This window comes from Eutrema salsugineum, unplaced genomic scaffold, assembly GCF_000478725.1.
Source record: "Eutrema salsugineum unplaced genomic scaffold, Eutsalg1_0 scaffold_4, whole genome shotgun sequence".
NCBI classification, from domain to species: Eukaryota; Viridiplantae; Streptophyta; class Magnoliopsida; order Brassicales; family Brassicaceae; genus Eutrema; species Eutrema salsugineum.
The window spans coordinates 13399281-13424662 of NW_006256686.1; the positions used below are offsets into that span (position 1 = coordinate 13399281).

At 44.1% G+C, this 25382-nt stretch overlaps 1 non-coding gene across 1 annotated transcript; it reads left to right on the top strand.

Annotated features, from left to right (window-relative positions):
* The first annotated feature begins 15596 nt into the window (after positions 1 to 15596).
* On the top strand, positions 15597 to 15703 carry LOC112084830. Its single transcript, XR_002898489.1, has one exon. It is a non-coding gene; the product is annotated as a small nucleolar RNA R71 (small nucleolar RNA).
* Positions 15704 to 25382: the final 9679 nt, after the last annotated feature.

The following is a 25382-nucleotide window of genomic DNA, read 5'->3' on the forward strand; positions in this document are numbered from 1 at the left end:
AGATACCATTGGGATGAACCGTATCTATACGTGCTTAACAAGGATCATCTCTATAGACGATGTTTGGCCGAGGAGGAGATCTATCCGGTGCTACAAGAATGCCACGGTTCATCGTATGGTGGTCACTTAGGTGCATTCAAGACGGTTGCCAAAGTTTTACAAAGCGGTTTCTGGTGGCCGACCATATTCAAAGACGCTCAGGATGTAGTCTCAAGGTGTGAAGCTTGTCAAAGGCACGGTAACATATCCAAGAGGAATGAAATGCCTCAAAACCCGATTTTTGAAGTAGAAGTCTTCGACTATTGGGGCATTGACTTCATGGGTCCCTTTGTAAGCTCGTATGGGAACCAGTATATACTCGTTGCGGTGGACTATGTGAGTAAATGGGTTGAGGCGGTCGCATCTCCGACCAACAATTCAAAAGTGGTGGTGAAGCTCTTTAAGAGCACCATTTTCCCACGGTTCGGAGTTTCAAGAGTGGTAATAAGTGATGGGGGAAGCCATTTCATCAACAAGACTCTTGAGAGTCTTTTGAAGAAGCACGGAGTAAAGCACAAGGTGGCCAGCCCTTACCATCCGCAAACCAGCGGCCAAGTGGAGGTCTCAAACCGACAGATCAAAGCCATCCTGGAGAGAACTGTGAGCTCATCTAGAAAGGATTGGAGCAAGAAACTTGATGATGCTTTGTGGGCTTACAGAACCGCGTACAAGACCCCCATTGGAACCTCACCGTTTAACTTGCTCTATGGGAAAAGCTGCCATCTACCGGTTGAGTTGGAGTACAAAGCTTTGTGGGCAGTGAAACTTCTGAACTTTGATATCAAGACAGCTCAGGAAAAGAGAGTTTTACAGCTTCACGAGCTTGAGGAGATCCGCCTAGATGCTTTTGAGAGCTCTAAAATTTACAAAGAAAGGACCAAGGCGCTCCATGACAAGAAGATACACAAGAGCGAGTTCAAAGAAGGGGACCAAGTTCTGTTGTTTAACTCGAGACTTAAGCTATTCCCTGGGAAGCTAAGGTCTAGATGGTCCGGTCCGTTCACTATCCTTGGAGTTAGGCCTTATGGAGCCGTCGTGCTAAAAAGAAAAGATGGACAAGGCTTTGTGGTAAACGGTCTGAGGGTAAAACACTACTTGGCATCAGAAACAAAAGAGGGAGCTACCTCAGTTCCTCTTCTTGAACCGGAAACAGCCTGAATAGGTATGAAAAGTCAAACTTAGAGACGTTAAACAAAGTGCTCTTGGGAGACACCCCAAGCTTATCCTTGTAAATATTTCGTTTTTCATCTTCTTTTTCTTTTTATTTGAAGCTTTTTGAAGGGTTTGTTAAGTGTTTCAGGAGTTAGACAGTGAGCCTTGAGGTTGAAAGAAAGAAAAAGACACGGCCTGATGACTTAAGTAAGAGAGTATTCATAACCTCGATATCGACCCTCGGTATATTCATACCGCGGTCACCTTTTACCGAGCGAAAGTTTGAGGACCTCAGCTAAACTCCTCGACTTATTTACATCATGGCCGTGTATGAGAAGTGAAGTGGTGAAATGTCTAAGTGTGGGGGAGTTTCACGGTGTAAACACCTCGGTATAATTATACCGAAGAGCGAAGTTCACTTTAAACGGTTAAAAACCTCGATTTGAGGCCGCGACCAGTTTACACCAAGGCCAGCCCGTTAAAACCCCCAAGCACCAAGTGTTCCTTGTTAAAACTAGTAACCTCGGTATGATACCCTCGTGGTGGAGCGTCCCGAGGTGTCCGGTTTCAAGAACGATCAAAAACAAGAACACTTGGAACACTTAGATCGAAGAAGAGGCTTTGTGCGGTCTATGGAAAAGACTTGGAGGCCACGGAGATTTACTCGTTAGCATGGGCTTAAACCACTCGGCTTGGTACCCTCGTGGTGGAACAAGTCGAGGCCGCTCATGCCAGCACGGGAAAAATTGGACTAGACCGTACGACCCACGTCATTCCCATACCGCGTTCATTTGAAGGCTTTGCGCGGCATTTTGAATTTAAACGCTCGGTCAAGAGGATTTTTGGCACGGTCAACGGCTGGAGCTGGAACAGAAGGGGGGACCAGTCCCACAACAGTCCAAATGCCAGCTGGAAAGCGCGCTCCAGCCCATACCTGCCTCCATACCAAGCCAAAACGCAGAGTTTGCCATCTTCACTCTTTTCTCTGCATTTCGCGAACACAACTCTCTCATTTCTCATTTATTTCACGCGATTCCAAGTGTTCTAAACTCGTTAGGGTGTTGTCTATTCTGCATAAACATTTCACTGAGCTTGAATCTTGGATTCCCAAAGGTATATGCATCTTAAAGAACTCATCTTTTTCCTTCATTCTTTGCGAGCATTAATGTTTGTAAAATGTGGAATCGATTCTTTTAGAACATTTCGACCTTTAGGAACAATTTTAAAAATTCCATCAGGATAGAAACACATGAAAAACTGGTCTTTGCCTGAAAATCGTTTGTTCTTGAGTTTTTAAAATTCTTGAGACAATGCGCTTGGAATCGGCTTTAATGGTGAACTGAGTTCTTGAGCTGAACTGTCTAGATATCTTTTCTTTCACCGGTTGTTCTGGCTTGTTTGTTGATCGCTTTGATGTTTGAAAAAACTACAAAACCGGTCTAGTTAAGGAAAAAGCTCTGTTCTTGTTATCTTGAGATACATGTGCTTAGGGATACACTTGATCTAACGGTTTCCTTGAGAATCTCCTTCGCAGATGACCGACAGACGAACCGTTCCTGCTCATGAGACGAACAAAAGCGAGGTCCAGAGGAAGGGTACAAAAGGAAAAGCCGTTGCCTTGGCACGTAATGGAGGAACAAGCAAGAAACCCTCAACAAGACCCGAGGGCGAGCCAGCCGTGAAACGAGCAAGGAACGCCGAGCCTACTTCGGCACCAGCACCTGAAACAAGGAGGAATGGGAAGCAGGAAGCTACTGGATCTGTTGAAGATGAGCTCAGAGCCCTAGTTCCTCAAGAAACTGACTGTGGCAAGAAGCCAAAGAAGAAACCGAAGGCCGAGTCCGAGGAAGAGCATTTCCCAACCACTGAGGAGTATTTGGACCATTTTAACTCTATAAGGGTGGCTCAAGGTCGGTTTCCTGATATGGAGTTGTTGAGAAAGCTTGAGATACTCAATGATGTTACCCTCATCTTTCAAAACATGGGCTTGGCCGAGTTCTTTGGGATGAGCGATGTTGCTTATGAGGGGATCACACAACAGTTCCTTGCCACTCTGGAGGTTATCATATACCCCAAGAGAGATCCCAAGCACTTACATGGCATAGGGTTCGGCCACATAGAGTTTGATATGGATGGCGTGCACTACAAGGTCAGTTTCAAGGAGCTTGATGAGATATTTGGTTTTGAGAGAAATGGAAGCTCGCTTGACAAGTTTGTGTACCCAAAAGAAGAGTTAGCTGCCCTGTGGGAAACAATTGCTTTCGGACCTTACTTGGGAGGCAAGAGCAAAACGAGTTGCATCAGAAACCCCGCGATCAGATACGCTAACCGAGTCCTAGGCTCTACGTTCTTCTCAACTTATAACCCTGGGGTTATTCATATGGCCGAGCTTGAACTGTTAGGACTTGGACTGAAGCCGCTCATCACTCAAATGAAGAACAAGAAGGAGTTCCAAGGGCCAATACATGTACCCTCTTTAGGCACGTTCTTTGCGATTCAAATGCTCACTTACCGTCATAATGTGTGGTGCGACTGAAAGAAGAAAGGAGCGAGGAGGCTTCAGAACGGTTGGATTTTCACTAAGATCTTGAGAGCTCAAGGGTTTGTATTCCCTGATTCACCGTCAAAGCCCAATCTCATTGATGAGCAGTACTTAAGTAAAAGTGGCTTCTTCGGAGGCAAGTCAGGGAACAGATGGGTTTACAACTTCACGCTGATGCACAGAGACGGAACACAGGTTCTACTGCCTAACCGAGGTCTCACCATGCTTGATAAGCAGTGTAACGTCTCCTTCTACGTCCTCAAGGATCAGTTGTACAACCCATCTCACGACCCACCAATGTGCAAGTGCACCAAGGCCGCTACTAGCAAGCCCTAGAATGAGAGTGGCACGGCCGGATGTGAGAATGAGGAACAGAGATACCCTGAGAGAAGGATAGGAGCAGGCCGATACCATTTTGATCCATACGTGTGGGGTGAGCCTGAATACCACACCAAGAACCTGTATTCGAGAGTAAACACCCTCCAAAAGTGGTGTCAGTGGCAAGATAAGACCATTCACGCATTGGTGGACTGTGTACGGCACTTGAAGAAAAAAGTTAAGCAACTCACCAGGCCATCCTCACCAGACAAGAACTCGGCGACCTCAACAGCACCGGTTACACAAGAAGAGGTTGGAGAAAGCTCGAACGCGAGGAACCCGGAGTTTCCACCAGGCAAAGAGGACTGGTTCGATCCTGCCACGGCATTCATGCCCGAACCCTCGGAGAGCAGCCCACCACGTCAGTCCACACCCTCATGCTCAACATCAAATCCCTCGCACTACTTGGGATCCGACCTCTCCGACTGAGGTATCGACTTCAAACCCTTGTAAATATGCATCTTGTATATATCATATTGCATTTATCTAGTTTTTCCTTTTTACTTCTCTCACACGCTTTTATAACACAAGGGACTGTGTTATTTAAGTGTGGGGGAGGAGCTTTGTGTTTTCTGATCTTGTTTTATTTGTTCTTATTTGACTTTTTGCATTATTGAGACTCATCTAGCTTAGTGCATATGAAAAACCTGAAAATTTTCACAAAAAAAAATGCTCATTCTAGTTGCATCTCGCATTTTAAGATCGAGTCTAGTTGCATCATGTAGGATTGCATCGATGCAAGGAGCAATGATAGTTTTTTTTCCTAGAAAGTAAATCGCTTGAGAATTTAGACTAAATATGCTTGTGAAACTGATTCTGTGCTTGCAAAGTCTGAAACGATTTGAATCTGAGAAGCAAGTTTGAATTGAACTCAACTCTGATTAAGTGGGAACCCTGAACTTGACATCTAATTATCACGTTTATGCACATCATCGTGAATTCATGGTTACCACATACATATTTGAGCTTTCTTATCCCTTTTTATCACTCTCGCTAGCTCAAATAGCTGATCTCTCATCTTGAGACAGTTCCATGCCTTTAACCTAACCTTTCTTTGAAGCCTAAACACCCTTCTTGTGTGCATGATTTGTGAGGCCTTGTTTCTAGTAGACTTGGTAAAAAGTGTTGGGTTTAGAGCGACAAAGATAGCGCTGCATGTAGATACTGGTCCATCATCAAGGGCCAGTCCAGGCTAGGGTGAAAGTGAGAACATCGGTTTTGAGTGAGCGAGCTGAAAAGAAAAAGAAATTGAGTGATGAAAGTGGAAAGAACCGGAATGGATAGGGGAATGAATGTTAAAATGAAAGAAGGCGAGTCTATAAAGAAAAGCTCATGTGTGAAAACAAAAGAACCTCATGGAAAAGAAAAGAAAATATTCAAAAAGAGGCATGTCTTGAGAAGAGCTTGTATGTTAAAGAAAAAGAACTCGCTAAGTTATTAAAAAGAAGCATTCCCCTATATATGACATGAAATGAGGAGAGTAACGAGAGGTCATTGAGAGTCAAAGGCAAAATGGCATTTGGGGGTGAGTAGACTAGAGAGAGAGTCTTGTGAAGATCAATGCCGAGAGTAAAGAGCATTTTGGGTGTGGGGTAGATGCAGTTCTATCTTTGTGTGCATCCGTTGCTTTTTACCCTTAGCATTTTACTAAAGTCTACTAATTTTTGAGTGAACCCCTTGCATGGAGTACCAGTTACTTGATTGAGATCATTTTCATCTCAAAACCCAGTCCCAAGCCGATTGAATTCATCTTGATTTGCATAAGAATGATCCACCGGTTACAAGCTTAACGAATGTGAAAGAGTTGAGGGAGAAGAGAACTTGTGGAGATTCCTTGTTTTAGTTGATACATATCTGAGTATGGCTTTGCACTGCATATTTGAGCATGAACTTGATGATAACTAAGAGTTTTCAGGCTCTTAGAAGGGTTATCAATCCCCTTGTCAAAGTAGTATAAGGGGTGTCAAACCAAGCTTGTAAACGAGACACTAGCCTATGTCATTTGTTCACTTAAGTCAAGACAAGATGATAAAAGTTTGGTGACGATGATTAACAGGCAAATGAGCAATAAAGTTAAATAAAAGAAGAGATTTAAACTAATCAAGATGCAAATAACAAACAGGTGATTCAGATGATGGTAATGAATGATAAAGGCAGAAGCTTTAGACAGGATATTTGACTCGGGTGCTTCCAAGTTAGACTAAGGGGCTAATGAATCATTTTATCAAGCGATTTCATTTGACTTTGAACTCAAGGCACGTTAATCTTCTCATGAAAGTATTAAACGTCTAAACTGATCCTCTTTCATACCAAAATCCCTTTTGAGAAGCACGAATCAGTCAGCAATAAGAATCGGTTCAAAAACGTCATTTATGAGAACAAACTATCACTCTCGTGATGAAAGACTCTTAAACCCTTAACCGAGTGGTTCAGACATTCCTACAAACACTTCTGATGCGAGATATGTCTCAGATCTGAACCTCAAGTGATGTGCTTCGATCCAGCTTAGAGATCTCGTCGGTTAAGGAATGAAACATGCAAGACTAGACACCTAAACCCATTAATCCACCTTGAAAGCACCCTAATCTACCTATCTAAAGCCGCTTAAACGACTACTCACTGATCATAACGAGCTCACTAAGTCCTTTGCAAGACGTGTAGCTAGTCATGATAAGGAATTTGATGTTGGATGATAAAAGAAATAAAGGAAGAACAAGATTCTGATGCAAAAACGAGATATCGGATTAGATTAATCAAGTTTCACAAAAGAGGCAAGTTCTTAGAGCTAAAAACAGATAAGATATAAGATAACTAGGTTTTTAGTCTCAAAATGTATTTATAGCAAAGGGAAAGTGCCGCGGGTCAGCCTGGAACAAACCGGGTACTGAACCGCCTTCTTGGGCTGATGGGTGAGTGCCACGGTGTGTCGGAAAGTGAAGCCGAGGTCTTCATGCCGAGGCGTGCACGTGAGTCAGGATCCAGATGAAGATCTCGTGAAGAACACGTCAAGAGCATGCATGAACCCTAGTCTTTGATCTATCCTCACGTGTATGTTCTTGAGCCATTCTGTTCTTGATTCTGTGTTCGTGACAAGGGACCTCGGGATAAAATGTCGAGGGGTCATGATGTCGAGGTGCTTGGGAGAAAACAGTCCGGCATGCACGCCGAGGTCATTACACCGAGGTGTACTTTCAACACTTAGTCGTTTCCAGCTTCAGTTCTTACGTATGCATGCCTCGATCTAACCATGCCAAGGCTTTGGCACGAGGTCTAGTCCAGAATACTTCCAAGATATGAGCCTCGACTTGAGTGACGCCAAGGTAAAGATACCGAGGCTTGTGAAAATACTTAGCGCGTATCGCAACTCTTTTAGGCTTGTATCGACCATGTCACCTTCCGGAAGCAGTAACTTTCAGCACACGACTCCAATTGCTCTGGGACCAGTTCCACAGTCAAGATGACTCAATAAGCTCGAACTTTGGTGAAGAAACCATCGGAGCTTTGGGAGTGGAAGGCTTCCTGGATTTAACATCTTTGCGCCGCATTGAAATCACCGGAAAATAGACTTTTAGACCGATGTGAACTCCGGAGACCCTATCTTCCAAACCTTTGCTCCGAATTGAGAGATTCCAAATGCTATGAGAAGATCTTCCATGGATCTCGAACTTTGGTGAAGACCGGGTAAGCTGGTTCGGTCTGGAGGGGCTCCGTCCGCCATGATCTTTGAAGTTCGCCGTTCAGTTCTCGGGTACGCGCAATGCTGGTGAATGCTCCGGAAGCCATATCTTTCTCTCCACTGGTCCGAATTGGATGATTCCAACTGTTCTGGAATCTTTGCGTGGTTATCTCCAACTTTAGTGAAGACCCCGCCAACTGATTCGGACCGGAAGGTTCCCCGGATTGCTGATCTCTGAATTGCGCGGGCAAGGACAACTTTTGGTCGTAAAAACCTTCCCGCGGTAAGAAAAATGGCCGAGGGCTGTGTACCACGGTAAGCTTTTTGGTCGTAAAAATTCTTGCCTCGGTCAAAAACTTGTCCCGTGGTATTTTTGCACTCGATACTCGATTCTGGCCGATCGGTAAGGTTTTTGGCCGGTAATGAGCGTCTGGTAAACATTTTGGCCGAGGTTTCCGACCAGCTGATACGAGATTTGGCCGAGAAATTCCTCCAAGCGGTTTTCACCATTTTTGACCCTTTTCTTCACCGTTTTCTTTTCTGTTCCTCTTCTTAGGCTCCAATTGGTCTCCAAAGCTCCTGATAAAGACTTTAAAACATGCAAAACTCTTTGGGACCTAATGCAAGCCCTAAGTCCTATTTTAACGCCTAAAGACTCAATTTACATGAGAAAACACATGATGAGGACTCTATAATGCAATCTAAATGATGTAAAATATAGACATATCAACTCCCCCACACTTGTCCATATGAACTTCTACCTCATCACATCTCAAAGAACTTTGCCAAGCCCATATTCTCAAAAATGAGGGTCACGTCATCAAGTATCTCGAGTTTCTTCAGCAACTCCAAGTCAGGGAATCGACCTTGAGCCACTCTGATTGAGTTAAAGTGGTCCAAGTATTCCTCAGTGGTTGGGAAGTGCTCATCCTCGGGCTCGGCCTTTGGTTCTTTCTTGGACTTTTTGTCACCGTTGTCTACATAAGGGACTAAGGCTCCGGGCACGTCGTCATCAGATCCCACAGCTGCCTTCTTCCCATTCCTCTTTGACTCGAGAGCTGGTGCCAGAGTGAGCTCAGTATTTCTTGCTCGTTTGGGGGTTGGCTCGTCATCGGGTCGCATCGAGGGTTTCTTGCTGGTCTCTCCACTACGTGGCACGGCAACGGCTTTACCCTTCAAAACTCTCTTCTGGCCCGCACTTCTGTTTGTCTCGTGGGTAGGAACGGTTCGGTCTCCGGTCATCTGCAAGGGAGATTCTCAAAGAAACCGTCAGAGCCAAGTATATCGTTAAGCACATGTATCTCTAGATTGGCAAGTACAAAACTTTTTCTCTAGCAGAACTGATATTCATAGCTTTTTCAAACATCAAGGAAAGTAAGAACAAGCCAGAACAACCGATTAGAGACAAGTTATCTAGACATTTCAGCTCAAACACACAAATCATCATTAAGACCGATTCCAAACTCATTTTCTCAAGAATTTTAAAAACTCAAGAATAAGTGATTTTAAATGCAAAGACCGGTTTTTCGTGTGTTGTCTACCCTGGTGGAATTTACAAAATTGTTCCCAAAGGCCGATATACTCTAAAAGAATCGATTCCACATTTTACAAACATTTAAGATAGCAAAGAATGAAGGAAAAAGATGAGTTCTTTAAGATGCAAATACCTTTGGGAATGCAAGATTTAAGCTGAACGAGATGCTTATGCAGAGTAGACAACACCCTAACGAGTCTAGAACGCTTGGAATCACGCAAAATGAACGAGAAACGAGTGAGTTGTGTTCGTGAAATGCAGAGAAAAGAGTCTAGAGGGCAAACTCTGCGTTTTGGCCAAGTATGGAGGTCGGTATGGGCTGGAGCGAGCTTTCCAGCTGGCATCTGGACTGTTGTGGGACTGGTCCCCCCTTCTGCTCCAGCTCCAGCCGTTGACCGCGCCAAAAACTACTTTGACCGAGTGTTCAAATTCAAAATGCCGCGCAACCCTTCAAATGGACGCGGTATGGGGATGACGTGGGCTGTACGGACCAAGCCAAATTTTCTCGTGTTACTCTGAGCTGCCTCGACTTGTTCCACCCCGAGGGTACCAAGCCGAGTTTTCTGAGCCCATGCCAACGAGTAAATCCCCATAGCTTTCACGTCTTTTCTATGGACCTCGCAAAGCCTCTTCTTCGTTCTAAGTGTTTCATGTGTTCTTGCTTTTGATCATTTCTTGAAACCGAGTGCCTCGGCACGCTCCACCACGAGGGCATCATGCCGAGGTCACTTGTTTTTAGCAAAGAACACGTGAGGCTTGGGGGGTTTAAACAGGCTGGCCTTGGTGTAAACTGGTCGCGGCCTCGGATCAAGGTTTTTGACTGTTTTAAGTGAACATCGCCCCTCGGTATACTTATACCGAGGTGTTTACACCGTGAGCCTCCCCCACACTTAGTTATTTTACCATAGCACTTCTCAGACACGACCATGATGAAATTAAGTCGAGGAGTCTAGCTCAGGTTCTCAAGTTTTCACTCGGTAAAAGATGACCATGGTATGAATATACCGAGGGTCGATACCGAGGCTATGTATGCTCTTTGACTTAATTCATCAGGCCGTGTCTTTTTCAATCTTTCTTTCACTTTCACCCTCAAGGTTCACTGTCTAACTCCTGAAACACTTAACAAACCCTTCAAAAAGCTTCAAATAAAAAGAAAAAGAAGATGAAAAACGAAATATGTACATGGATAAGCTTGGGGTGTCTCCCAAGAGCACTTTGTTTAACTTTGCTAAGTTTGACTTTTCATACCTTTTCAGGCTGATTCCGGTTCAAGTAGAGGAACTGAGGTAGCTCCCTCCCTTATTTCTGATGCCAAGTAATGCTTTACCCTCTGGCCGTTTACCACAAAGCCTTGTCCATCTTTTCCTTTCAAAACCACGGCTCCATAGGGTCTTACTTCAAGAATCGTGAACGGACCGGACCACCTAGACCTCAGCTTCCCAGGGAACAGCTTGAGTCTTGAGTTAAACAACAGAACTTGGTCCCCTTCTTTGAACTCTCTCTTGTGTATCTTCTTGTCATGGAGCGCCTTGGTTCTTTCTTTGTAGATCTTAGAGCTCTCGAAAGCATCTAACCGGATCTCCTCAAGCTCATGAAGCTGTAAAACCCTCTTCTCTTGTGCGGTCTTGATGTCAAAGTTCAGAAGTTTCACTGCTCACAAGGCTTTGTATTCCAACTCAACCGGTAGATGACAGTTCTTCCCATAGAGCAAGTTAAACGGTGAGGTTCCAATGGGGGTTTTGTAGGCGGTTCTGTAAGCCCATAGAGCATCGTCAAGTTTCTTGCTCCAATCCTTCCTGGATGAGTTCACGGTCCTTTCCAAAATGGCCTTTATCTGACGGTTGGAAACCTCCACTTGGCCGCTGGTTTGCGGATGATAAGGGGTGGCCACCTTGTGCTTTACTCCATGCTTCTTCAAAAGACTCTCAAGAGTCTTGTTGATGAAATGGCTTCCCCCATCACTGATGACTACTCTTGGTACTCCAAACCGTGGGAAGATGATACTCTTGAAGAGTTTTACCACCACTTTTGAATCGTTGGTCGGAGATGCAACCGCTTCAACCCATTTACTCACATAATCCACTGCTACAAGGATATATTGATTCCCATATGAGCTTACAAAGGGACCCATGAAGTCAATGCCCCAACAGTCGAAGACTTCTACTTCAAAGATTGGGTTTTGGGGCATTTCATTCCTTTTGGATATGTTTCCGTGCCTTTGACAAGCTTCACACCTCGAGACCACTTCCTGGGCGTCTTTGAACATGGTCGGCCACCAGAACCCGCTCTGTAGAACCTTGGCAACTGTCTTAAACGCACCTAAATGACCACCATACGATGAGCCGTGGCATTCTTGTAGCACTGGATGGATCTCTTCTTCGGCCAAGCATCGCCTATAGAGATGGTCCTTGTTAAGCACGTAAAGATACGGCTCATCCCAATGATACCTCATCACATCTCTAAAGAACTTCTTCCTCTGATAAGTAGTTCACAAGATCCGCGAACCATGGAAGGCTTCTTTCCTTGATCGTATTGGATTCCTCCACCTCTAAGTAAGACCGGACTAACATGAGATGTTCCTCGGGTAAAGCATCATCTATAGGGACCGGTTCTTCAATCCTCAGCCTTGAGAGGTGATCTGCGGCTCCGTTTTCAATGCCCTTCTTATCAAGTATCTCCATGTCAAATTCTTGGAGCAATAAGACCCATCTCAAAAGCCTCGGCTTAGCGTCCTTCTTAAACATCAGGTACCTCAAGGCCGCGTGATCTGTGTAAACCGTGACCTTTGATCCCACTAGATAACTCCTGAATTTGTCAAATGCAAACACAATGGCAAGCATTTCCTTCTCGGTGGTGGCATACTTTTCTTGAGCCGAGTCCAAAGTGCGGCTGGCATAGTAGATCACATGGAGCTTCTTATCTTTCTTCTGTCCCAAGACAGCTCCTACAGCATAATCAGATGCATCGGTCATCACTTCAAATGGTAAAGACCAATCAGGGGCTTGTACAATCGGTGCACTGATCAAAGCCTCCTTGATTCTCTTGAACGCTTCCTCACATTCTTCATCAAAGTTGAAATCCACTTCTTTGCACAATAACCTGGTCAAAGGCCTGGCTATCTTGGAGAAATCCTTGATGAACCGTCTATAGAACCCAGCGTGGCCAAGGAAGCTTCTTATTCCTTTCACAGAATTCGGGGCTTGTAAGTTCACCATCACCTCGATGTTGGCCTTATCCACCTCGATGCCTTTCTCTGATACCTTGTGTCCCAAGACAATGCCTTCTTGGACCATGAAATGACACTTTTCCCAGTTTAAGACAAGCCTATGCTCCTCACACCGCTTGAGAACCTGAGAAAGATTAGCAAGACATTCGGAGAAAGAGGAGCCGTATCCGGAGAAGTCATCCATAAACACCTCAACTTTCTCTTCAATTAGATCAGAGAAAATGTGCATCATACATCTTTGAAAAGTGGCCGGTGCATTACACAAACCGAATGGCATTCTTCTATAAGCATAAGTGCCATAAGGGCAGGTGAATGTCGTTTTCTCTTGATCTCGGGGGTCTATAGGTATTTGAAAGAACCCCGAGTATCCATCGAGAAAACAAAAATAAGGATGATTAGCTAACCGTTCAAGCATTTGATCAATGAATGGTAAAGGAAAATGATCTTTTCTTGATGCAGAATTCAATTTCCTATAGTCAATGCACATGCGATGGCCGGTTATAGTTCTTTGGGCTATGAGTTCATCCTTATCGTTTTTCACCACCGTGATCCCACCTTTCTTGGGCACAACGTGTACAGGAGATACCCACCGAGAGTCAGAGATTGGATATATTATCCCTGCCTCAAGGAGCTTTAGTATCTCCTTCTTAACCACCTCTTTGAGGTTCGGGTTAAGTCGACGTTGGTGCTCAATAGAGGACATGGCTTGGTCCTCTAGTTGGATCCTGTGGATGCATATATCAGGAAAGATTCCTCTAATGTCAGCCAAGGAATACCCTATGGCTCTCGTGAATTTCCTTATTTCACTAAGTAATGCACGTTCCTCATGCTCAAGCAAGTTATCGTTTATGATCACAGGAAAAATAGAGTTTAGACCTAAGAATGCATACCTGAGCCCTGTTGGTAGAGGCTTGAGCTCAACAGGGGGTGCGTCTGCCTCATTCCAATCGGCATCAAAGCTGCATTGGCCCGGAACAGCTTCCTCGGCCTTTGCTTCATTCTCGCGCGGTTTACCATCGGCCTCGGTATGAGTTGTCACGGCCATGATCTCCCGAGGTGTCTCTTCTTTTCCCTTTGACTCCTCGCTTTCTAAAATGTTGAGGCTGCTCGTGTGGAGCTCCAAAAACCTCGCCTCAGCTCCAAGTTCCCTCGGTTGGTCCAAAAGACGCTTGTACACCTCGCTTTCCTCGTTCAAGTACCCGTGCTTGCTTTGTTCCCGCGTTAAGACCACTTGTAACGGATCCTCTGCGTTCAAGTCTTCAAGGAGCTCATCAGCCAGCTCCTCCATTACCTCCACATAGAAAACCTGACCTCCAATGGTCGGTTTCTTCATCATTTCCTTCACGTTGAACTTCATAGTCTCGGAACCGATGTGTAGTTCAATCATTCCTCCTCTCACATCTATTATGGCTCCTGCGGTTGCTAAGAACGTTCGGCCCAAGATGATAGGGTCTAATGGTTCCTCGTCCATCTCAAGAACTATGAAGTCCGTGGGGATTTCTATCTCACCGATCCTCAAAGGTAGATCCTCAAGCAACCCCACCGGTAATCTAACCGATCCATCAGCTAATACAAGAGAGATCTTGGCTGGCTTGTAGCTTTTGTATCCCAATCTCTTGGCCACCGTGTAAGGCATTAAGCTCACAGAAGCTCCAAGGTCACATAAACAGTTTGAGAACTTCAGGTGACCTAAAGCACACGGCAAAGTGAAGCTGCCCGGATCGGATAGCTTCCTTGGTATAGATCTTCTTTGTATTATGGCACTGCACTCATGGCTCAGTATCACCATACCCTGGAGCTCCTTTGACTTGTTGAGGATCGCGTCCTTTAGAAACTTCCCAAGCTGGGGTATAACTAAGAAAGCATCTATAATGGGTAAGGTGAGTTGCGTGTTCTCCAAGTGTTACTCAAAGACCGCCTTGGCCTTGTCTAGGATTTTCTTTTTGAAACGCCCTGGGAACGGTATCTTGGGTTGATAAGGTGGTGGTGGAACATAGGGCTTTTCAAGCTCGGTTGTCTTTTCCACCTCTTTTCCTTTGTCCTTGATCTGTTCCTTCTCTAAGACCGCTTCTTTACACGCATCGTCTGAGGCTGCCTCCCCCTCTAATTGCTCATTGGCCTCAATGAGCTTTGTCTTAGGCATTGGAGTTTGTAATTCCTTACCACTCCTCAATGTGATGGCGTTCACATACTCTTTAGGGTTCGGCTCCGGTTTACCTGGTAAAGCCGGGCCTCTTGATGATGTAGAAGCTTGATTCTGCTTAAGCTCTCTGATATCTTGCTGCATTGTCGCGTGCTGGCTCTCAACCCTTTGCTGGCCCTGTAACAGTTGCTGTAGTATCCCACAGACGTCGTTCCCCATTTGATTCTGACCCGTTCCCTGAATCTGTTGTTGATTACCCATCGGCTGCGGATGGAACCCTGGTGGAAACTTGTGTTGCTGCGGTTGGTTGTTGAAGTTGTTACTCTGAGCCGCTTGATTCTGCTGAGTGTAGCCGTGCTGTTGCCCACTGAACTGTTGCTTGGGCTGGAAGGTATTCTGAAAAGGAGCCTTTTGAGCATAACCTTGTTGTTGTTGTTGAGCAGGGTACACTTGGTCTTGAGGGTTAGCTACATTCGGGTTTCTGTATGAGAGGTTTGGGTTACTGTTGTAGTTGTTAAACCGCTGATACCTCGGCTGATACCCTATGTAATTCAGCTCCTCTTGTGTTAGACCATCTTCATTAACATTGTCAAAACTTGGCCCTTGCTCATCAAACTCGCCTACAAAGTGTATTGGCTTTTGAGTCGCCATCAAAACCTTGTCAAGCTTACTCTGAAGCTCTCTTATATCCTTTTTCATGCGCTGTCATCACTAGATCCCTCTGTACGGTTTGCTCTATCAAAGTCCTCTCCATACGTGTCATTGGACATGGCTAGGTTCTCAACTAGTTCCATTGCCGCAGTGATCTCTTTTCCAAGAAAATTGCCATTTGAAGCTGTATCGAGTTGGTTTCTGATCTTGGGGAGTGCACCTCGGTATAAAGTACTCAAGAGGGATGCCTCTGAGAAGCCGTTGTGTGGGCATTGGTTAGTGTAGCTTCTAAACCGTTCCCAAGCTTCACTAAAGCTCTCGTTATTGTGCTGCGTGAAACTTGAGATCTGATTCCTGAGCTTAGCCGTGCGTGATGTGGAAAAGAACTTTGATAAGAACGCCAGTTTACACTGCTCCCAGGTTTGTATAGAACCCCTCGGTATATTCTTTTCCCACTGGTGTGCTTTATCACCGAGGCTGAAAGGGAACAAGCGTAGCTTGAAGCTATCTTCGGAGACGCCATTTATCTTGGTTAAGTCGCAAACCCGATCAAATTGATCTAGATGCTCGAGAGGGTCTTCTCCAGCCAGACCGTGGAACTTTGAGTTTTGCACCATATTGAGCAGGGAAGCTTTAACTTCAAAGTTGTTGTTTTGAACTGGTGGAGCTTGAATCCCAGCTCGGTATTGGTGCGCATTAGTTCGGTCATTCTCTCCAACACAGATTGGAGGATGTTGTCTCTGAACTTGGGGCGGTGGCGGATGAACATGATGGGCTTGTTGTTCATTTCTATTCGCTTGGTGTTGGTTTTGCTGAGCAAGCCGTTCGTTTCTTTGAGCCTGTTGCTGATTAACATAGGCTTGTTGTTCATTTCTTCCTGCCTGCGCCTGATTAGCCTGAGCCTGGTGCTCGGCTGCCTGAGCCTGTTGCTCCATTCTCTGTTGTTCTGCCATTCCAAGTCTGTCAAAGTGTCGTTCTCTCTCGCGAGCTTGCCTTTCTAATCTGTCGATGTTATCGTCGTATGGGAAAAGCGATCCTGTGCTCTGAGACCTGGTATTCATGCACCTGAAAACAAAACAAGAACTTGGAAAGAAGTTAGTAAAACAAAGGAAAGAAAAGCTTGAACTCAAGAACAAACAAGAGACTAATGCTCCTACAAGTTGGCAACGGCGCCAATTGATAACTAAGAGTTTTCAGGCTCTTAGAAGGGTTATCAATCCCCTTGTCAAAGTAGTATAAGGGGTGTCAAACCAAGCTTGTAAACAAGACACTAGCCTATGTCATTTGTTCACTTAAGTCAAGACAAGATGATAAAAGTTTGGTGACGATGATTAACAGACAAATGAGCAATAAAGTTAAATAAAAGCAGAGATTTAAACTAATCAAGATGCAAATAACAAACAGGTGATTCAGATGATGGTAATGAATGATAAAGGCAGAAGCTTTAGACAGGATATTTGACTCGGGTGCTTCCAAGTTAGACTAAGGGGCTAATGAATCATTTTATCAAGCGATTTCATTTGACTTTGAACTCAAGGCACGTTAATCTTCTCATGAAAGTATTAAATGTCTAAACTGATCCTCTTTCATACCAAAATCCCTTTTGAGAAGCACGAATCAGTCAGCAATAAGAATCGGTTCAAAAACGTCATTTAAGAGAACAAACTATCACTCTCGCGATGAAAGACTCTTAAACCCTTAACCGAGTGGTTCAAAAATTTCTACAAACACTTCTGATGCGAGATATGTCTCAGATCTGAACCTCAAGTGATGTGCTTGGATCCAGCTTAGAGATCTCGTCGGTTAAGGAATGAAACATGCAAGACTAGACACCTAAACCCATTAATCCACCTTGAAAGCACCCTAATCTACCTATCTAAAGTCGCTTAAATGACTACTCACTGATCATAACGAGCTCACTAAGTCCTTTGCAAGACGTGTAGCTAGTCATGATAAGGAGTTTGATGTTGGATGATAAAAGAAATAAAGAAAGAACAAGATTCTGATGCAAAAACGAGATATCGGATTAGATTAATCAAGTTTCACAAAAGAGGCAAGTTCTTAGAGCTAAAAACAGATAAGATATAAGATAACTAGGTTTTTAGTCTCAAAATGTATTTATAGCAAAGGGAAAGTGTCGCGGGTCAGCATGGAACAAACCGGGTACTGAACCGCCTTCTTGGGTTGATGGGTGAGTGCCACGGTGTGTCGGAAAGTGAAGCCGAGGTCTTCATGCCGAGGCATGCACGTGAGTCAGGATCCAGATGAAGATCTCGTGAAGAACACGTCAAGAACATGCATGAACCCTAGTCTTTGATCTATCCTCACGTGTATGTTCTTGAGCCATTCTGTTCTTGATTCTGGGTTCGTGACAAGGGACCTCGGGATAAAATGTCGAGGGGTCATGATGTCGAGGTGCTTGAGAGAACACAGTCCGGCATGCACGCCGAGGTCATTACACCGAGGTGTACTTTCAACACTTAGTCGTTTCCAGCTTCAGTTCTTACGTATGCATGCCTCGATCTAACCATGCCAAGGATTTGGCACGAGGTCTAGTCCAGAATACTTCCAAGATATGAGCCTCGACTTGAGTGACGCCAAGGTAAAGATACCGAGGCTTCTGAAAATACTTAGCGCGTATCGCAACTCTTTTAGGCTTGTATCGACCATGTCACATTCCGGAAGCAGTAACTTTCAGCACACGACTCCAATTGCTCTGGGACCAGTTCCACAGTCAAGATGACTCAATAAGCTCGAACTTTGGTGAAGAAACCATCGGAGCTTGGGGAGTGGAAGGCTTCCTGGATTTAACATCTTTGCGCCGCATTGAAATCACCGGAAAATAGACTTTTAGACCGATGTGAACTCCGGAGACCCTATCTTCCAAACCTTTGCTCCGAATTGAGCGATTCTAAATGCTATGAGAAGATCTTCCATGGATCTCGAACTTTGGTAAAGACCGGGTAAGCTGGTTCGGTCTGGAGGGGCTCCGTCCGCCATGATCTTTGAAGTTCGCCGTTCAGTTCTCGGGTACGCGCAATGCTGGTGAATGCTCCAGAAGCCATATCTTTCTCTCCACTGGTCCGAATTGGATGATTCCAACTGTTATGGAATCTTTGCTTGATTATCTCCAACTTTGGTGAAGACCCCGCCAACTGATTCGGACCGGAAGGTTCCCCGGATTGCTGATCTCTGAATTGCGCGGGCAAGGACAACTTTTGGTCGTAAAAACCTTCCCGCGGTAAGAAAAATGGCCGAGGGCTGTGTACCGCGGTAAGCTTTTTGGTCGTAAAAATTCTTGCCTCGGTCAAAAACTTGTCCCGTGGTATTTTTGCACTCGATACTCGATTCTGGCCGATCGGTAAGGTTTTTGGCCGGTAATGAGCGTCTGGTAAACATTTTGGCCGAGGTTTCCGACCAGCCGGTACGAGATTTGGCCGAGAAATTCCTCCAAGCGGTTTTCACCATTTTTGACCCTTTTCTTCACCGTTTTCTTTTCTGTTCCTCTTCTTAGGCTCCAATTGGTCTCCAAAGCTCCTGATAAAGACTTCAAAACATGCAAAACTCTTTGGGACCTAATGCAAGCCCTAAGTCCTATTTTAACGCCTAAAGACTCAATTTACATGAGAAAACACATGATGAGGACTCTATAATGCAATCTAAATGATGTAAAATATAGACATATCACTTGAGTTCTCATTGTGATCACTTCTCTCTAAAAAGGAAATATGAGCTCCCATTGCATTTCAACCTCTCTCTCTCATTTGTTCTTTTTGCTTGAGGACAAGCAAAGGACAAGTGTGGGGGATTTGATATGTCTATATTTTGCATCATTTAAGTTGCATTTTAGAGTCCTCATCATGTGTTTTCCCATGTAAATTGAGTCTTTAGGCATCAAAATAGGATTTAGGGCTTGCATTAAGTCCCAAAGAGTTTTGCATGTTTTGAAGTCTTTATCAGGTGCTTTGGAGGCCATTTGGAGCTCAAGAAGAGGAGCAGGAAAGAAAACGGTGAAGAAAAGGGTCAAAAATGGTGAAAACCGCTTGGAGGAATTTCTCGGCCAAAACTCGTACCGGCTGGACTGGAACCTCGGTCAAAATCTTTACCGAACGGCCAATATCGGCTAAAATCGAGTATCTGGTGAAAATTCCCTCGGGTAAACTTTTACGCCGAGGCGAGAAGGATTTTACGGCTAAAAAGCTTACCGCGGTATACAGCCCTCGGACATTTTCCTTACCGCGGGAAGCAATTCTCGGTTAAAACTTATCCTTACCCGCGCGTTTCAAAGATTGGCAATTCGGGGAACCTTCCAGTCCGAATCAGTTGGCGGGGTCTGCATCAAAGTTGGAGATAATCGAGCAAAAATCCCAGAACAGTTAGAATCATCCAATTCGGACCAGTGAGGAGAAAGATATGGCTTCCGGAGGACGCACCAGTATTGCGCGCACCCAAGAACCGAACAGCGGACTTCAAAGATCTCGAGGGACAGAGCCGTTCCGGTCCGAACCAGCCTGCCCAGTCTTCATCAAAGTTTGAGGTCCGTGAAATACCTTTCCGGAACACTTGGAGTTACTCAATTCGGACCGGTGGTTTGGAAGATACCGTCTCCGCAGTACACATCGGTCTAAAAGCTGTATTTTCCGGTCATTCCAATGCGGTACAAAGATGAGCAATCCAGAAAGCCTTCCACTACCCAAGCTCCGATGGTTTCTTCACAAAAGTTCGAGCTTAATGAGTCATCTTGACTATGGAACTGGTCTCAAAGCAATTGGAGTCGTGTGCTGAAAGTTACTGCTTCCGGAAGGCAAGTTGGTCGATATGAGCCCAAATGAGTTGCGATATGTGCTAAGTATTTTCTCAGGCCTCGACATCGTTACCTCGACACTGCTCAAGCCAAGGCTCATCTCTTGAGAGTATTTCAGGCTAGACCTCGTACTGATCCCTCGGCATGTTGAGATCAAGGCATGCACACGTAAGAAATGAAGCTGGAAACGACTAAGTGTCGAAACATGCACCTCGGTATAATGGCCTCGACGTTGCATGCCGGGCTCTGTTCTCCTGAACCCCTCGACTACCAAGCCCCGCGACATTATATGGTGAGGTCCCTTGTCACAACCCCAGAATCAAGAACAAGACGGTTTAAGTGCATACAAGTGAAGATGGATCGAAGACTAGGGCTCATGCATGTTCTTGACGTGTTCTTCACGAGATCCCCATTTCGATCTTTGCTCACGTGCACATCTCGGCATCAAAGCCTCAGCTTCACTCTCCGACACACCGTGGCTCTCACCCAACGACCCAAAAAGACGGCTCAGTACCCGGTTTGTTCCGGGCTGACCCGCGACACTTTCCCTTTGCTATAAATACATTTTAGGACCAAAAACCTAATCATCTTATCTCTTATCATCTTTTAGCTAAAAGAACTTGCCTCTTTTGTGAAACCTGATTAATCTAATCCGATATCTCGTTTTTGCATCAGAATCTTGTTCTTTCTTTATTTTCTTTTATCATCCAGCTACAAACTCCTTATCATGACTAGCTACACGTCTTGCAAAGGACTTAGTGAGCTCGTTATGATCAGTGAGTAGTCGTTTAAGCGGCTTTCGATAGGTAGATTAGGGTGCTTTCAAGATAGATTAGTGGGTTTAGGTGTCTAGTCTTGCATGTTTCATTCTTTAACCGACGAGATCTCTAAGCTGGATCCAAGCACATCACTTGAGGTTCAGATCTGAGACATATCTCGCATCAAAAGTGTTTGTAGAAATGTCTGAACCACTCGGTTAAGGGTTTAAGAGTCTTTCATCGTGAGAGTGATAGTTTGTTCTCTTAAATGACATATTGGACCGAATCTTATTGCTGACTGATTCATGCTTCTCAAAAGAGATTTTGGTATGAAAGAGGATCAGTTTAGATGTTTAATACTTTCATGAGAAGATTAACATATTTTGAGTTCAAGTTAAATGAAACCGCTTGATAAATCTGATTCATTAACCCATTAGTTTAGCTTGGAAGCACCCGAGTCAAGTATCCTGTCTAAAGCTTCTGTCTTTATCATATATTATCATCATCTGAATCATTTGCTTATCACTTGCATCTTTACTTAGTTTAAATCTTATCTTTTGCTTCATTTTCATGTTTATTTACTTGTTAAATAGTTTAGCTAAAACCTTTACCCTTTTCATCTTGACTTAAGACCACAAGTAACATAGATTAGTGTCTCCCTCACAAGTTTGGATTGATAACCCCTTGTACTACAAGACAGGGGATTGATAACCTCTACAAAGAGCCTTGAAAACTCTTAGTGTCGCATGTCTAGAAGCCTCTTTCTGACCGTGTCAATGCACTGCGAAGATGAGCCCTCCAGGGAACCTTCCACTCCCCAAACGCCGAAGGTTCTTTCACCAAAGTTGACGACGTATGAGTTTTCTGTCCACTGAAGTTGGAATCGCACCATTTGGACCAGTATCTTGGGAGTTACTCTCCCACGAATTTGAAATGGTCCAAGGAGACCTGAAGCCTGCGAGATGGTCTTGCGACTTGGTTAACTCGCAATGCCTGGAGATTAATGCCTGGGGGTTGAGCTGCGTGTTGAGATGTGCGAGTAAGGTATCACTGGGTAAGGTCTAAGGTTCCTGAGCAAGAAAAATACTAAGTCCACAACCGTGCGACTTGAGCATGCGAGTTGGCCAAGCTTGGAACTGAGCCGCATGAAGACTCGCAATTTCCACCGACTTGAGCATGCGACTTGGGAGTGATGGAGACCATCCCGCACACATCTCTGAAGGCCCCTGCTACATCATCGTACGAGTTAAGGAGCAAAGAGAACTAAGCCGTATGAAGGTTCGCAAATCACACCGAGAGAGTAATGCGGCTGAGGTTACATGGGTTCTATCTCGTTCAAGCTTCTTTCTTTGGCTGTGCGAGTTAGGCATGCGACTTGGGACTAAAGGAGGACCAAGTCGCACACATATTCTCCCCAGATTTTGTCTTGGTCATGCGAGTTGAAGAGGAAGAAGACTGAACCGCATGAAGACTCGCAAAACACATCTAGATGGGCATGCGGCTGAGACTAAGGGACTTAAGGCTCACAAGACTGCTTCTTTGGCTGTGCGACTTGGGCATGCGACTTGGGAGGCTCCTGACCAACTCGCACACTCGTCATTTTATCCATTAAAGCAGGGTCAGGACCCGGTTTGTTCTGGGCTTACCCGGTCCGTTTAAAGACCTATATATAGTTTTAGGGTTTTATCCCAAAGACTTAAGCTTTATTCCATAATCTCTTTGCCTCTTTTGTGTAAGAAAACTCCTTTTGAAGAGAAATATCTGATTTTGGGCGTTTTAATCAAGAGAGTTTGAGAGATCTTGTGTTTAAAAGCTGTCTTCTTCTTAATCTATCATCTCCATCTTCATTTACACACTTCTAATCATGATTAACAACACATCTTGCAAAGGATCTAGTGTGTTGATCATGATTAGTGAGTAATCCCCATATTAAGGTCTTAGATATGTAGATTAGGGTGCTTAGGTGGTAGATTAGTGAGCTTAGGGGTTAGATCATTCATATTCCATTCTCTACAACCTGTTCTTAATGCTAGATCCATACACATCATATGTGGTTTAGATTCTGGGCATTTCATGCACCAAAAGTGTTTGATGAAATGCCTGAACCAAGGGTGTTAGAGGTTTAAGTATTATTCATCATGGGAATGATTGTTTATATGCTTAAGTGACAGATTAAACTGGTTTTTAATGCTTGTTGATTCATGTTTCACTAATGATGATTAGGTTAGAAACTGTTTTAGCATAGGAGTTAATACCTTCATGAGAGGATTAGCTTAATTAATGATCTTTAAGTTGAATGGTTTGCTTGATCACATGATTCATTAGCTCAATAGTTTAGCACTAAAGGCACCCTAATCCACTATCATGTCTAAGACCTTTCTCATCATCATACATACATTCTCATCTCATTTAGCTCATTTACTTGCTTGTTTAAGTTGATCATTAGCTTTCATCCTTGTTTTTCCATTCTTAGTTGTCATTAATCATCAAAACTTCACTCATTTGGCTTGAATTAAGAACTGATACTGCATCTTAGTGTCTACACATGATGGATTGATACCCTTTGTACTGCGAAGTGACAAAAGGGATTGATAACCCCTCATTTAGAGCCTTGAAAACTCTAAGTTATCAGCGCACTCACTTGAAATTTCTTCAAGGAAATTGCGTTTTGTGGTCGAAAGTATGACACTTAAAGGGTCGTCGAGAAGTAGATCTTCATAGACTTCCTCAATAAGTTTTTCTAGCTCATCAATCCAACAAATTTTGCCATCCAAAGTCGGTTTATCAAAACTTTTGTTCATGTCGAATAGCATAACTAGACCGGCTAGATGAAGGTCAATTTTTCCTTCCGGGACCTTGATTATGGCTCCGGCTGTAGATATGAATGGTCGTCCAAGAATAAGGGGATCCTTAGTTTCTCTTTCTAGTTCTAGAACTACGAAATCAGTTGGTGTGGAACATTTTTCGATTTCGACAGGAACATCTATTAAGATACCTACGGGTTGTCTAACAGAATGATCAGCTAATACTAAAGAAATTTTAGTGGGCTGGAAAGTGTGATGTCCTAGACGTTTTGCAACTGAAAGAGGCATCATGTTTATGCTCGATCCCAAATCATAGAGAACACGCTCAAAAGCTATATTATTGATAGTGCAGGAAAGTACGAAGCTCCCATGATCGTCTTTCTTTTGAGGAATCCGGCTTTTCAGGATACAACTACATTCGTGGGTTATCATCATAACGCCTTCTTCGAGAGTTAAAGAATTTGTTAGAATACCCTTCATGTACTTTCTTAAAGTGGGAATCATAGCAGAAGCTTCTATGAAAGGTAATCTCACATTTAATTGATCGATTAACTCTTTCAGCTTAGCTTTTTCTTTCTCTTTCTTCGGGGCTCTTAAGGCTCTAGGATTTGGTGGTTTAGGTTTATAGACACGAGTTGGTGGAGGGGGAATCGGGTCTTCTCCAAGGATTTCCCGGGATGTATCTTCTCTTACTTCTTCTCCATCCTTCTCTCCTACCACTTCTTTTTCAATGTCTTCAATCGTGACTCTTTCTCTTTCTTTTTCCTTTTCCTTACCCTTTTCTGCATCTTCGGGATCTCTAGGAAATTCAGGCTCTTTGTAAGCTAAACCACTCCTAAGTGTGATATCTTTCACATGATCGGAGGGGTCGGCTTCGCTTGAGCTTTCGAAAGAACTTTCACTTGGCTCCTCCTCAGAATTATCTGTGTTCTTAGACTTACTTTTGATCATCAGGCTAAGGATTTCACTTGGCTCCTCCTCAGAATTATCTGTGTTCTTAGACTTAGTTTTGATCATCAGGCTAAGGAGGGTGGAAAATTTTTCATTGAAGTCTTCTTGCATCTTTTTTATTTCAGAGCTAAGATCACTGATTTCCCTAAAATTAGATTTTTCAAGCTCTAGAATTATTTTGTTTAGATTTTCAGCTTCAAAAGAGGGAAAACTAGGATAGGGAATGGAATTAGCTTGAACAGCGCAGATTTGTTCGGAAGAGAATTTCCCGCGGTCGTATGACTTGCGACCGTGGCAAAATGGATCTTGCCCATGGTCAGCATTGTCACCACTGTGGTGAAAGCATGTTTGGCCGCAGTCCAGAAGAATGGACCCGCGGTGATCAGGTACGAAAGGAAAATCTTGAATTTGATAGACTTCTGCAGTGTTCACCATCTCTTTGATTATAAGAATCCATTGGGTTATTCCAACCATCAAAGTTACACGTATTATGTACCTTGTTTAGTTGTTGCAATCCAAGTTGACTCATTATTTTGATGGAGACACTTCATGACTTCCGAGATCTCTTCTTTCTTCTCAGGAAGTGCAGACTTGCCAAAGATTGCTTGATTACGGATACTTCCTCCAAAGTTGTTGATGAAAACACGAGCATCTTCTACGGATCTAGTAGAGAAGTCACCATTACTTGTGGTGTCGAAAGAATGTTGCAATTCTTAAGTTACGC